The 12,686-nt window shown below is 44.9% G+C and overlaps 1 protein-coding gene across 7 annotated transcripts in view; it reads left to right on the top strand.

The window, feature by feature from the left end:
- The window catches only part of GALNT9 (polypeptide N-acetylgalactosaminyltransferase 9), a 429,083-nt gene that overhangs the window by 181,780 nt on the left and 234,617 nt on the right, over positions 1-12,686 (top strand). For 2 of the 7 annotated variants that reach the window (XM_038187424.2, XM_072024317.1), the window contains exon 1: positions 8,073-8,222. The exons of 3 other annotated variants lie outside the window; for them this stretch is intronic. The gene's annotated coding sequence lies outside the window, so the exon portion shown is untranslated. Of the gene's footprint in view, positions 1-8,071; positions 8,223-12,686 lie in introns of those variants that run through there. 2 more of the 7 variants (XM_038187416.2, XM_038187421.2) reach the window with 2 other exon arrangements.

Below are 12,686 nucleotides of genomic sequence, written 5' to 3' on the forward strand. Positions count from 1 at the left end.
ATTAACAAGCATAATATGATGACAACTGGCAGTATGTTACTTGACCAGACTGGGAGGAAAGTGCTCTGTCTCTTTCTGAACTCAGTGGGCTGAAGATGTCTGGAAAAGTGTTTAAGTACCTGTGAACTACTTTGTTTTTCACCCATTAGTGGTGAACTGCCAGTACCTACACTAGGAGAGCAGTCCACCAGGGTTTTGCTTAGGCAGTTTAGGGATGTGCAAACCTCTAGACTGCTCTACAGGTGGCATGTGGGATGTACGGCTGCTGATCCATTCCTTCTGGAGATCGAACTCTAGTAAATTTGCAGTGGTATTGTGCTCTCAGGAAACAGATGAGGAGGCTGATTGACACGCCCTTAGAGCAAAATACTTGATCTCTGTCTCTCTAGGTCAAGACTGAAGCAGACAGGTAAAACAGTTGAAAGGAACTTCTTGCACCCCAGCCCACGAGGGACCTGCACCGTGCAAAAGCAATGAGATTCCTCTGAGTGAAATGCTTATTGAGGTGGGCGTCGGGTTCTTGCTGTTCTCTTGCATGGGTGAGAAGCAGCTGCAGACAGACTGTGCAGTGTGTCGATGAGGAAGCAGACTGAATCCCCTGCAGATCAGCTGCTCCCATTTCGTCACTGCTGCAGGATGGATTTGTAAGGACCTCCACCAGCTGAAATTGGGTGTCAGCTTGTGTCTGTCACAGGCAGGAAATGGGGCTGCTATTAACATTCTTCTGTTCTTTCTAATAAATCTCTTTCCACTTGCCAGAAAAGAGGCTTTTGCCTCTAGCGGTTTGTTCTTATTACAGAAAGCATATTGAAGAATTAGAAAAGGTGTGGGAGAGAGTAACTAGTAGGATAAAAGGTCTCGGTGGTTTAGAGCTGTGTGGAGAGGTTAAGAAAATTAGGCTTGAATTCATTAGAAGACAGGAGATTAAGAGAGGACATGATTGAGATGTAAAATCCTGGATGGGGAAGGTGGATAGAGCCGAAGCTGTGTGGGAGCAGGTTAGAAACAGGAGCATATGAACTGAAAGAACAAGGAAAACAGAGATGGAGGAGGATGGAAAAACTAACATATCGAGTGGATCTTTACAAGTAATTGCAAACAATTATTTATTGCTGCACAATATTCAAACAAGGATAGGCAAAAGAAGAAAGAACTGGAAAACCTGGGGAGGCCAAGAGGGAAGCACAGATAGGATGCCACTTCAGAGCCTGGCATCAACACAGGCTTAGCTGTTATAAGACAAAGAGATCCTGACGTGGCAGCAGGTGGTTGATGTGGATGCTGTTCCAGAGGTGAGTGTTTTTTACTGGCTCTCACACAAACATGTAAATGTGCCCGTGTCTTCTGTAAGATCAGATCCCTCTCCTCACCTCCAGTGTGTTGGTGTTACATATGGACATCCCCAGCAGTTGTGCTCAGTGGTTTTGGTCTTATTCCAACTTTGCTCAGCAAATATAATCAAAATCAAATGGCTGCCTTTCACAGATGCTACCCAACTCTCTACAAGAAGCTGTTGGAAGCTAAATAAACCTTTTTCTCACCTGAACAGAAGCCATTTTATAACCCCCAGGTGATCTCGCAGCTCATGAGATTTAAATTACAACCAGACCAAAAAACAAACAGGTTCTTAGATATCACAGCAGTTTTAGCCCTGGTTGTTGGGTAGGTCAGAGATGATGTTTCCAGGGGCTGGTGTTTCCTGATTCCTGGAGCTGGCACTAGAGGAAAGGATATGGATGCAACTGCTGGGCACCTGCTGGGCACAGGTGTGGAAGGTAGGAAAATCTAAAGCCTGGAAAGATGTGCTGGCCTTATCATCAGCAGAAACACTTCAGAGGGAGCCTACGAAGAGTTCAGTTTGTCTGTTTGATTTCCCAGCCTGTGCGCCATTTAGGACAAGGGTTGCAGACACCACCTACATTGGGCCAGCATTACTCGAACAGGTGACAGCTTCCATTTTGAAACTGCAAATGGACAGTAACTGCAAGGAAAGTCTCCTAGAGGAGTGCAAGGGCTGCTGCAAAGACATGTTAATCAGCAGTCCTTGCCTGTGCTCAAGTCATGACTGCATGGTGCGTGCTCATGACTTTGAAAATGGCCATGCAAGAAAGCGCAGCTTGCTGCAGGCAGTTCTGCACTTAATGCTGGGGAAGTGGCCAGAGCCAGGCCTTCTGTTTAGGGGGCAAGCTGCTCCTGCACATCTTTCTTGTCTCTGTGGGGTCCTGCTGCAACTCCCCCAATTGCTCCAGAGGGGAGACACTCAAGTTTTTTACCTTAAATATGTTTTGTTTGGCTGAACTGCCATAAAACCACCTTGCATGACGATAGTTTTATTCTCTCTGAGGGAATCCGAAGGTGGCCCCCAACTGCCTGCAGCTCCTTGCCCATCCTGGTTCCCTCGTGCACTCATCACTCGCGGTTCAAGGAGGTAGCAGTCAGTGTAAATTGAAGTGGTCGCTGGCACAAACCACAGCATCCAACTCCCTGTCTGAATACTTTAGCTCAGGTATGTGCACAACTGCAGCTGAAGGATACCTTTGGCACCCATTTAGCTTCTACTGGCTTCCTTCTGGGTCAGAAGCCCAGAGGAAATTTCCCATAAAACAAATGCAAAAAACAGAGTCCCTCTGGGGACTCTGTTATATATCCCTCTGGGTCATGTTTGCTCTCATGCTTTGTCCTCTCTCCAAAGATGGAGAGATTAATATCCTGTTAGCTCAGGGCTTCTTACTGCCAGCCTTATCACGTTATTAAATGTAATGCTGGATTGCTACTGGGTCTCGGCTGAATGACAAAGAGCATGGTAGAGAAAAGGCTGAGAATCCTGGTGCTATCCTGTAGCCCCACAGCATCCTTCCTTGGCTTGTGCTGGCTTCTTGCAGCATTGAATTGCCATTCTTCAGAGCCAGAGCCCAAGCTCTCTCTGGGAGGGAGGTGTTCAGACATGTAATTGCCTGTGTGTATGAGCCTGGGGGAAAGGTTGCGTCTTCTTTCCAGCATCTGCCTGGTGCACAGTCTGGATAAATAAATAAGCCTGCAGCCTCTAATAATAAAATATGCTTATTGCTCCAGCTCTTCTGCTGAGTTATAACTTTGGAAGTCAGCATAGCCTCTGCATCTTCTGTAAGAAATTCCTGCAGCTGAGGCTTGTGACACAGCTGTATTTTACATGGGTGAAGCTCCAACTATAAATTGCACCACATTAACTGTTGAGCTCTTTGCTTCTAAGGTGTCTCTTTAACATTTGGCAGCACTGAAAAAATCAGGAAGAGAGGATGAGAATAGGAGCTCCGTATTTTCAGGTCAACTAAAAGAATCAGGCTGTGTTTTTTCTACTTTCTCGATTCTTAACACCAGTATAGTTGCAACTACAAGCTTGAGTCCTATCTGAGAGAGAAGAGGGGATCAAATGCCTTTAATCAATTACTGGAAATGCTGTTATCATACTCTGAATGTTACTTTTATAGGAGACAAATCAGTCTGTATTTTTATATGACCCCATACTGCTTTTATTCTATTAGTTTCATGCCCATTACCGTCTTGCTTCTTTATATCTGATGAAGCTTTCACTCAATAAAATTTACGAGCTTTTCTATATGCTACCATTCATATCAATACAAAATCAGCATGACTCTGATTAAGCATAAGATCCCTGGCAACACTGACTGTTTTTATTGTCTGTCTCCATCTGGGATTGCCTTTGGAGTTTACCAGGGAGCTGTAAGAGCCTTTCAGCACCTCTGGCCGGCTGCGTGCCCTCGGTCACATCGCTGAGCCTGGCTGCTTTGTCTGTCGGTACAGGATACGTGGGGGTGTTGCTTTGAGGGCAGTCTGTGTGCAGCGTAGGTGGATTCCATCTCTGTTGGACTATATAGATGATCTTTATCACAGATATAAATAATAAATATTGCGAGGCTGGTAGGAGAGCTGTATTTCCATCTGCAGGGCTGTGTGTGCGCAGACCTGAGTGCAGAGTGAGCCGGGAAGTGCTGCGCTCAGCTCCCAGTTCAAACTGGTCTGGTGTTTCTTGGCACTGATGTTCTCCAGCTCTGCCCCTGTTCATTTAGTTTCCGGAGTTAAATGCTAGCTGTTAATTACTTTGCACATATGCTGGGTTTTCATTACAAGGGGGAGGCTGCCTGGCTCAGCGCAGCTCTGCGCTGCTCGTTCCCTCCAGCAGCGTGTCACGCTTTTGCAGTGGATCTGTGTGGTCACGGTGCCCTGTTGGATGTCACTGGGTCTTGCAGGACCACAGCCTGCTCCAGTCTGTCCCCTCGGCATGGCAAGCACTCACTGGAGCTCTTTCCAGAAACAGAAACATAACACAACTGTTTTTCTGCACACCAGAAAAAGATCAGCCCTTCTAACAAAAGCTTTTCACGGGCCAGCAGGCAGGGAAAATGTTTGATTCTCTTCAGGCAGAAAGCCATCAGTCCTGTGCTGGGGTTAATTAGTGAAATTCTCATTAAGTCACTACACGGTGGTGCTGCTTTGTACCAGGTGAGGTGCTGCTCCATGTGGAGCCGGTTGACATGGCGGAAAGTCATGGTGGCTATGAGCTCAGAGAAAACCAGCACAATCCTGGTACCAGTCTGCTCTGGGTATCTCCCCTGGTACTTTATTTGTATCTGTCTAAATATGCAAATCTCACTATGCGTACGTTATATTATCTGTACCTACCTTTGCGGTGTGATGAGGGGTTGCTGAAGCCTGCAAGAGCCAGCAGCAGGTGGGTAAGCCCCATACTGGCTGCCGTGGGGGGATCCCCTGGGGAGGAGGAGTATGGGCTTCATGCTGTAATTCAGTCCTAAGGGAGTGGGTTAGGAAATAGGGTTATTCCCCCTTCCACCTAGCGAACACAGCATTTATAGGAGAATCTATCAAACATACCCCAAATGTAGTCTTTAAATTTTTGAAATATTTAAAGCTCTTTTCAACTCTGGTCATAAATATATATGTTCTTAATATAGTATCTTTACATTTCAACTTCTCTGTCACTTTAGTCTCCCAGTTACCCCATACCCACACAGATATGTTATTTCACTTTAATGTCTGAAAATGTTTCCAGATTAAATGAATCATCCTCTGAGTCTACACAGACATGAGTTTAGTGTTTTAGCTTTCCTGCGTGAAATCTTTTTATTTATAACTCTCTCCATTTTTCTGTCTTGATCCTCAGTGGTATCTACATTTAAGTACAGTAAGCTTAGAGCAAAAAGTTTATGGGGCAATATCTCCATCTGTGCTGGTTTGTTATAGAGGTGTATGGATCAGCAATATTAATTAAAAAGGGAACATCATAATATTGTTAAAATACCACTTTGTTTGCCCTATTTCTCTTCCTCCTTTCTCTAGCTAAACCAGTGCAGTTATAAACTTGCTATTCATTCAGTGCAAACACTCAGCACGTTACAGGTTTAAGTTTATTAGATAAACAGAGTCAAATGTATTTTGGTCCTTTATTGTCCTAATAATACTGGAGAAATCTTGGTGTATTCAAAGCAGAAGTGCCTAAGAGTGGACAGGCGTGGGGGGAGCTAATAACTTTTCCGCTGTTAGTAGAAAACGTTCCTCATCACACGCAGTTCAATGGCAAAATGCTATTCTTATTAGGCACTTACCTGCCAGGACTTCTGAATTTAATGTCTAGGTAGGTTGAGCTGGGAGGCAATATTCTGTACACTGTGGGTTAAACAGCCTCTTACATGGCTACAACATCGATGAGCATGTTGGCATTTTGTGAATAAACTGTGTGCTGTCCCTTCCTGGGGTCAGGTGCACAAGGGATGAGATTGTCCCAGCTCGATAAGCTGATGGTTGTCACGATAGCCCCAGACTTGTGCGAGCTAATGCCAGCTGGCTGTGCAGAGCTGGGCTGGCTAATCTGCATGCAGGAGAGCCCCTTCCTTGTCATTTAAGTGGGGAAGCCTCTGGGATGAAATGCAGAAGCTGTTTTAATGCTCTGGAGCAGTGCTGCGTGGTACTCGGCTGCAAGAAAATCAGTGCGTTGGAAAGATGGACTGTCAGAAGGGAACAAAAGCCTGATCGTGTGGAGTGATGGACGAACTGTGACGGTTTGTCACCACATCTCTGGAGATTGTTCTGGTTTTTCGTCTCCAGAAAATGAGCATTTCAGCTTCATTTGCAATCTTTTGCAATTTCTGACAAAGGGTGTCACTCAGCGTTTTATTGTCACACTGTAAGGCCACTAGTGGCTTTTAACCTTCTGCAGACTGAGATTGCCATTTTTGGGGGGCTCTTCTGTGGTGGATCACAACAAATTATTTGACTCACTGAGCACATTGAGGGTCCAGCAAGTGTGCAAGGATTCCTGAGTGTTCCTGAGCAACTTAAGAGAACCTGCCCATGTAAGGAATTAAAAATAGTAAGATGTACACAACCGTTGTAGAAATTTTAGAGTGCTCACCATCATCACAGCTCTGGAAAAAATAGTTTCTGTCTATCTAGGGCTATGGGACTATCAGCTTAGGGTTGCAAGGGTAAAAAACGTGACTGGCTCGAGAGATATGATGGAAAGTGCTCTGGGAATGGACTCAGCAGCTGAAGAGCCCTCAGATGCAATGAAGCTAAAGGTGTAGAGAGGCAAGTCAGTGACCCTGTAAAAAATTGCCTTTTCCAAGTCATCTGTGAAATCATCAGAATGACGGCTCCCACCTCACAGTCAGCTGGTGCTTAAGAACTATGGAAAGCTTTCAATGCAGATTCCTTTTTTTTGGTTAGTTCAGGTAGGAGGAGGGCAGACTGAAGCTTACGGTGCCTGTAACTTTCAAACACAGGTCTGCATGTGGCATGTAAAAGGAGATCAAAGTCCAAGCCTTCAGAGGAGCATTTCAGTAGAGCAGTGCTCCATTGTAGCCTACGATATCATCTCATTTTTTGTGTTAATGAACAACTATCCTGTGTTTGCTTAAATATATATATGTATAGTTCAGCTTCTGAGCCTTAGAGCTGCATCTGTTCTCAATACAGTGTTGCCTTAGGAGGGGAAGATCTTAGCATTTCAGAGGATGGGAGGAAATGAGGCTTGCAGATGTAAACGTGAAGCATCGCAGGGGACATGGTGTGGCTACCGTATCTGCAGCTAAAGGACATCGCTGGTCGCCATACCTTGGGATTTACTCACACTAGTCTAGGTTTTGCTGCCCTCATTTCATGATGCAACTGCATGTCCTTTTATTTATTTTTTTCTTTAGCAATTACATGAAACAATTTCCCTCATACCTCTATTTTGTAATAGAGATTGGACTTTTACTAGGAGGAGATGCGTTTCCTTTCTGTGCTGTTCTGTGATGAGCATGGTGGGAGTGTTTGTCTCCCCCAGCTGCCTTCCTTGTGGCCAGCTGCAGAACGATTGGTGAGGCACCATCTGGCTTTCCCTAATTTTCACCAGCTGTAGGTATAATCAGCAGGATGATCACAAAAGTCCCTCTTTCTTCCCTACAAAGACTCTGGAAAACAAACGCAGTGATGCATGGATGCGTAATGGGAGATTGAAAACAAGCCATGGTTTTCAGTAGGGTGCAAGACCTGCATGAAATTATTCTTGTACCAGTTTAAAGGCACTTGGGTTAATGTGCACCCAGTGAATGCACTGCTGATGTTCAGCTGCTGCAGCCTGTCTGGAGCTGGCATTTCTCAGTGCCATTGTGTAGGGGAAATGGAGACATGCACAAGTGCTTTGAGGTTTCATGTCTGCCTCCCAGTACTCATAAGGCACAAAGAGCTTCCTTTCTATTTTTTTTTTTTTTCATACTCAGATGCATTTAGATTATAATATGTTACATAAGGGAAAGTTTTCATAAGCGTATGGCTACTGAGAACAGCATTACCCCGTGTAAAAGCCAGCAAGGATTAACATAAGGGTTAACTTTCGCTTATCTCAAGGCCCATTGGGTCAGTAACAGCAGCAGGATTAAGCCCTGCCCGTGCTCCTTGGTAGTTGTGCTCTCTCCACCATGCCTGCCTCATTAGGGCTGATGCTTCAGATGTGTCAAGCACCTGTAGCTCCTATTGCCTTCAGCTGCTAAATCATTCAGTAGAGCAGATCTTCCAGATCAGCCCATAGGTAGAGGGGGAAGGTTTCTTTAACTGCTTTTTACTTTGGAGTTGACCTGGATTTTAGGGGATGTGAGTGCAATGTGCTTTTTCAATGCCAGTCCCTGATGGTGTGAGCTTCTACTCCTGCTGTTTCATAAAATCAGGTAGGACACCAGGTTCCCAGTGGCCTGGAGCCCTGCTGGATGGGGAATGGAGGGTTGTCTGGGACTGGTGAAATACTGTGGGACTGAAGTGCTGAAATTGCTTAAAGCCACGTATGCGGTAAGCTTCTGTAGTGAAGGTTTGTGGAACGCCCCACTTGCTTGTATTTGAATTATTTAAGCAGTGCAAAGTACAAATAGCTAACAGGGCACCTTAATAATAGATGGTAGGGCTAAGGATTATGGCAAACCTGCCTAGAGATGTAGAGGAGTATCAGTCTGGAAAGAGGATTATTTAAAGGCGTGTAGTGTTTATGGTCAGCTATGCGTTTCACAGTTTAGTTTATTTTGTACTTAAAGCAGCCAGTTGTTTTCTCCAGTCAAATCCAGCAAAAGTAATTGTTTTAGTAAAAATAAAATGGCACGTTTCCTTCCTGCGTGACTGAAATTAACATGGTCCAGATAGCAATTTGTGAATGTTCCAGAGGGGAAAGATGTTTCCCTGTTGCTTAATTGTTTTAATAGGGGTTCTGGGAGATGTGGGAGATCCTGCACTATCCCATGACCATCTCTCATTGGAGACCAGAGTTTCAGATGATTAAGGGGCAGAAATGGTAACTGGGAAGCTAAATGTCCGTTCACAATATGTGGGAAGGAAAGGGGTTAATGTGAAGTGATAGCAGGGGTCTGGTGACAACAATACGTGACTGGTATCTGAGCCCATGCTGATTGGTGTTTTGCTGCAAATGTTTCAGGCTCCTCAAAAGGTAGGGGCCAGGCTTGGCTCTGATCTCTTGCAGGGCCAGATGGAACGTGCAGTTTGTCCTTGAAACACCACTGACATAGTGAAAGAAACACATGTGTCCCTGAAGAAATGGTAGTTGAACAAACCTGGAGATTGCAGCTGTGGGTAGGGTGTGTTTAGTTTTAGCACTGGGAGGACTGCAGAGATCTCAGTCTTCAAAGCTGGCAGGTGACTCTTCTGCTAAGCCTGAGCTGCTCACAGGTTAGATCTATGGCAAGATCTATAGCAAGCAACAGTTAAGGAATTGATTACTGTCATGTGAAGAACCATCACGTTTTGAGGAGAAAATACAATGTAGGGGGAAGTGCACATGTTTGATTTTGGTAAGACCAATGTTAGTGCTCAGTTCTATTCATATCCAGCCTATTAATCCTGCTACTAGTTCAAAGTAAAACTAACACAAAATCCAAACACAAAACCAAAGGAATCCCTCCATAGTGTGCAGCAGAAATAGCTGCATAAAAGCTGTTCAGTGGAATTTGAATTTCTGATTAATTAGACTGCAGTGTTAATTAGTGCCAGTAGTCCTGAGACAAATCCGATAATTAGCGAGGTGCATATCCAGTGGGGAAGCCCGGCCAAACACCTGTCTGAGAGTGGCTCCTGGGTGTAAATGAAGGACTGGTCATGGCAGCACAGGTTCTTTGCTGGTGGTGTGCCTTGTCCTGCCAGCTGTGAGTGTTTCAGTCTGTGTGTAAGCAACTTCTCTGAACCCATTTAAAAAAAAAAAAGTATGTTTTTCTACTGGGCTGGCAGTGCTAGGTATTAGCCTAGCAAAGGTGGAAATGCTGGCTATTGGTTTGGAACATGTATTTCCTCTTCTCCCTGAGGTTCTCATCTGCTGGGGAACTCTTTATGTTTTTTTTTTTTTTTTTTTTTTTTTTTTTTGTGGTAATACTGGTAAATGAAGACTTGTCTCTTAATTAAACACCTTTGTGTTTTGGCCCCTTTTCCTCGTTTTGTGGAGGGGTTTAGCTTTTGGTCTGATAAGTTATAGAACAGAACTTAAAGATTTTAGCTTATGGGAAGTTTGGTGTGAAGCGGTAGCCAAAGTGTGTGTCATTAGGGGAAGGTGTTTGAACACAGCTCTGAGCAGTAATTAGTTGCCCTAGGAGCAGAGAAATACTGTCTTCATTCCTACTGAAGATTGTTAAGAACAAAAACTTCTGTGTCCTGAACAGATACACTGTCTGCTCAGAGATCATTGTCTTTTTCTGAAAAATGGGCACATTCAGGATGAAGATATCACTTAGTTAAGGATGTCACTGGTGGAATACTGATTCGGTACTTGAATGCCCAGGTGCCCTCTGCAGCAAGGTTCATGCACATTAAATGCCACAGGTCCCTCTGCAGGGATCTCGCCAGCAATGCAAAGCGTTGGCAGTTTAAGTTCAGGTGGCAGGAAAGGTGGGGGAAAAAGTAGGAGCTTCAGAGCAATTTATGCCATCTGAATTTGACACTTGGTATTGACATAGCTCTCACCTGCTTAGGGTCAAGAGAAGTGATGCTGCAAACCAGAGTTTGAAAGTGCTGGAGGAAAGGGGATTGTTGCTAGGGAAATGGGCTTATTTAGTAGTCTGTTTCTGCCCCTATCCGCATTGAGTTGCACACAGCCGTACTGAACTTGGTACAGATAGGGAGGCAAAACCCATCCCTTGGCCACGAGCCAAGCAGACTCAGCAGGATCTTGGAGGAAAAATAATGTGCCAATCAAGTTAGCAAATAAAAGTGAAGATTTGTGTCTTTCCTCCTCTGAGAGCTGATGGTTTTTAAAAAGTCTTGTGACCAGAAACCTTAAAATCTTCCCATGCTGGTTGATGGGCTCAGGAGTGCTTCACAGCACTGCTCAGGTTCCTGTGATTTCCAAGAAAATTCAATCTAGCTTTATAGTGTTTTGTACAAGCAAATAAAAATACCGTGTAGGACACAAGTTAAAGTACTGTGAAAAGCAACTGTGGTGTAAGCTACTATTTCATCCTGTCAGTCCCTTCTGGGGATGGAGATTTATCTTAGAAACATGTGAGAAGGTATTGTTAGGTGGGGCAAATACCTCTTGCTACACCCACAGCTATCAGTGTAAGAAAGAAAGCAAAAAATGTTTTGGGGCATGCAAGCCCAAGGCTGGTGCTGAAATATAGGCCAGTTCTATACTCCTGTGCCCTCATGTGAAGGGGAATTGGGCACTGAATGCCTGGCATGGTGATGTTTTAGACTGGCTGACAGAGGTAAAAATGTTGAAGGTGGGCAGTCCTAGGTACCCACAGAGCTCTGTCGCAGGTAGAGACCACAGTCTCTATCAGAATAGTATCGTGGCCAGGCCTTATGTGTGGCTTATCCAGAGCCTAATCAGCACTTCTCTTGCTGCAGCTTCATCTGGCTTAAAGTGTTTCCACGTTTTGAAGCTGCACTGGTGAAAATGGCTTGAGCACCCCCAGACATCCCAGGGGTTCAGGCACAGCTGAACGTCAGGGCTGCTCTGCCTGTATGGCACAGAGGAGCTCTTCTTAAGCAAGCTGAAGGAAGGGTGGCAAAACAAAGGTCAGCTTGGCCAGGAGCCAGGCCTGGGAAATGCAGCGCTTGGCTCGGGGGTTGAATGCCAAGCCCTCTGCCACCACAGCACCAGCTTTGGTGCTGGATGATGCTGCGTAGACACATTCTTGGGCCAAGGCTTTACCTTTATGTGTCTTCAACATGGAGTTACCTTATCTCTGCGTGTATACTCAAAGCTCTGCCTTTCTACATAGACAAAATGCCGATCCTTACTCCAGAGCAGAACGTGCGCTGAGATTTCTCTCTGGGTCTCTGCTTTCAGCTGGGCTGGGTTGTGTAGTTGCAACTGTTGGCTAAATGCACCCACGGCTATCAGTGTAAGAAAGCAAGCCGCTGTAATCACAAAATCTATAGCTTTATGGAAACTAGAGTCAGAGTGCGGGTGACCCCGTGGACCCACAGTCTATCATAATAGTCTCTTCAGGTCGATAAATGCTGTGAACAGTAAGCCAAATCTTTCCTTTCTGACCTATCTCCATTTTAAGAAGGGCAAATGCTAAGGTTAAATGTAAACAATGCCCTGTTGATGGGCACGATGAAACTTCCCACGTGCAAGGGCTTGTGGTTAAAGTGATGGAGAGCTGTTAAGTCATGTCAACAGTGCTGCCCCAGAGCTATCTAAATAGATGACATCTGAATCTGAGATTTTTCTGAAGGTTTCTTGGTTTGCTGGAGGCCTTCTGCCTTTTGGGTGTTACCTGAGCTCTGAAGGAAGAGCAGGAAAATTGTCAACTCTTCTTGGAAGAGGCACCAAGGTTTTTCTTGGTGCCCCTGCCCAACCTCAAAAAACAAAAGGGGGGAGGAGGGGAAGAAGTGTTTCTCCATTTCTGTACACATCGTGGTGGGGGACCTCCTGCAGGAAAAAGTCTCCAATACTTGAAATTATCTTGCTCTAGAAGGAAACTTGTAACATTCTCTAGCAGAGGCACAGGAATGGGCATTCTCCTTTGATGCTCTTTCCAAGCAGGGTTTCCACAGAGCTGAAATATGACATAGGCAATGATATATGACATAGGTGATGAAAAAAAGAGCAGTTAGGAGACACTCAGCATATGTGCCCCTTTGTAACACACAGTGATTTAAGTGCACAAACCTGAATTGTCTATTCCTGA

Source organism: Anas platyrhynchos, chromosome 16 (genome assembly GCF_047663525.1).
Source record: "Anas platyrhynchos isolate ZD024472 breed Pekin duck chromosome 16, IASCAAS_PekinDuck_T2T, whole genome shotgun sequence".
In the NCBI taxonomy this organism is placed as follows: domain Eukaryota; kingdom Metazoa; phylum Chordata; class Aves; order Anseriformes; family Anatidae; genus Anas; species Anas platyrhynchos.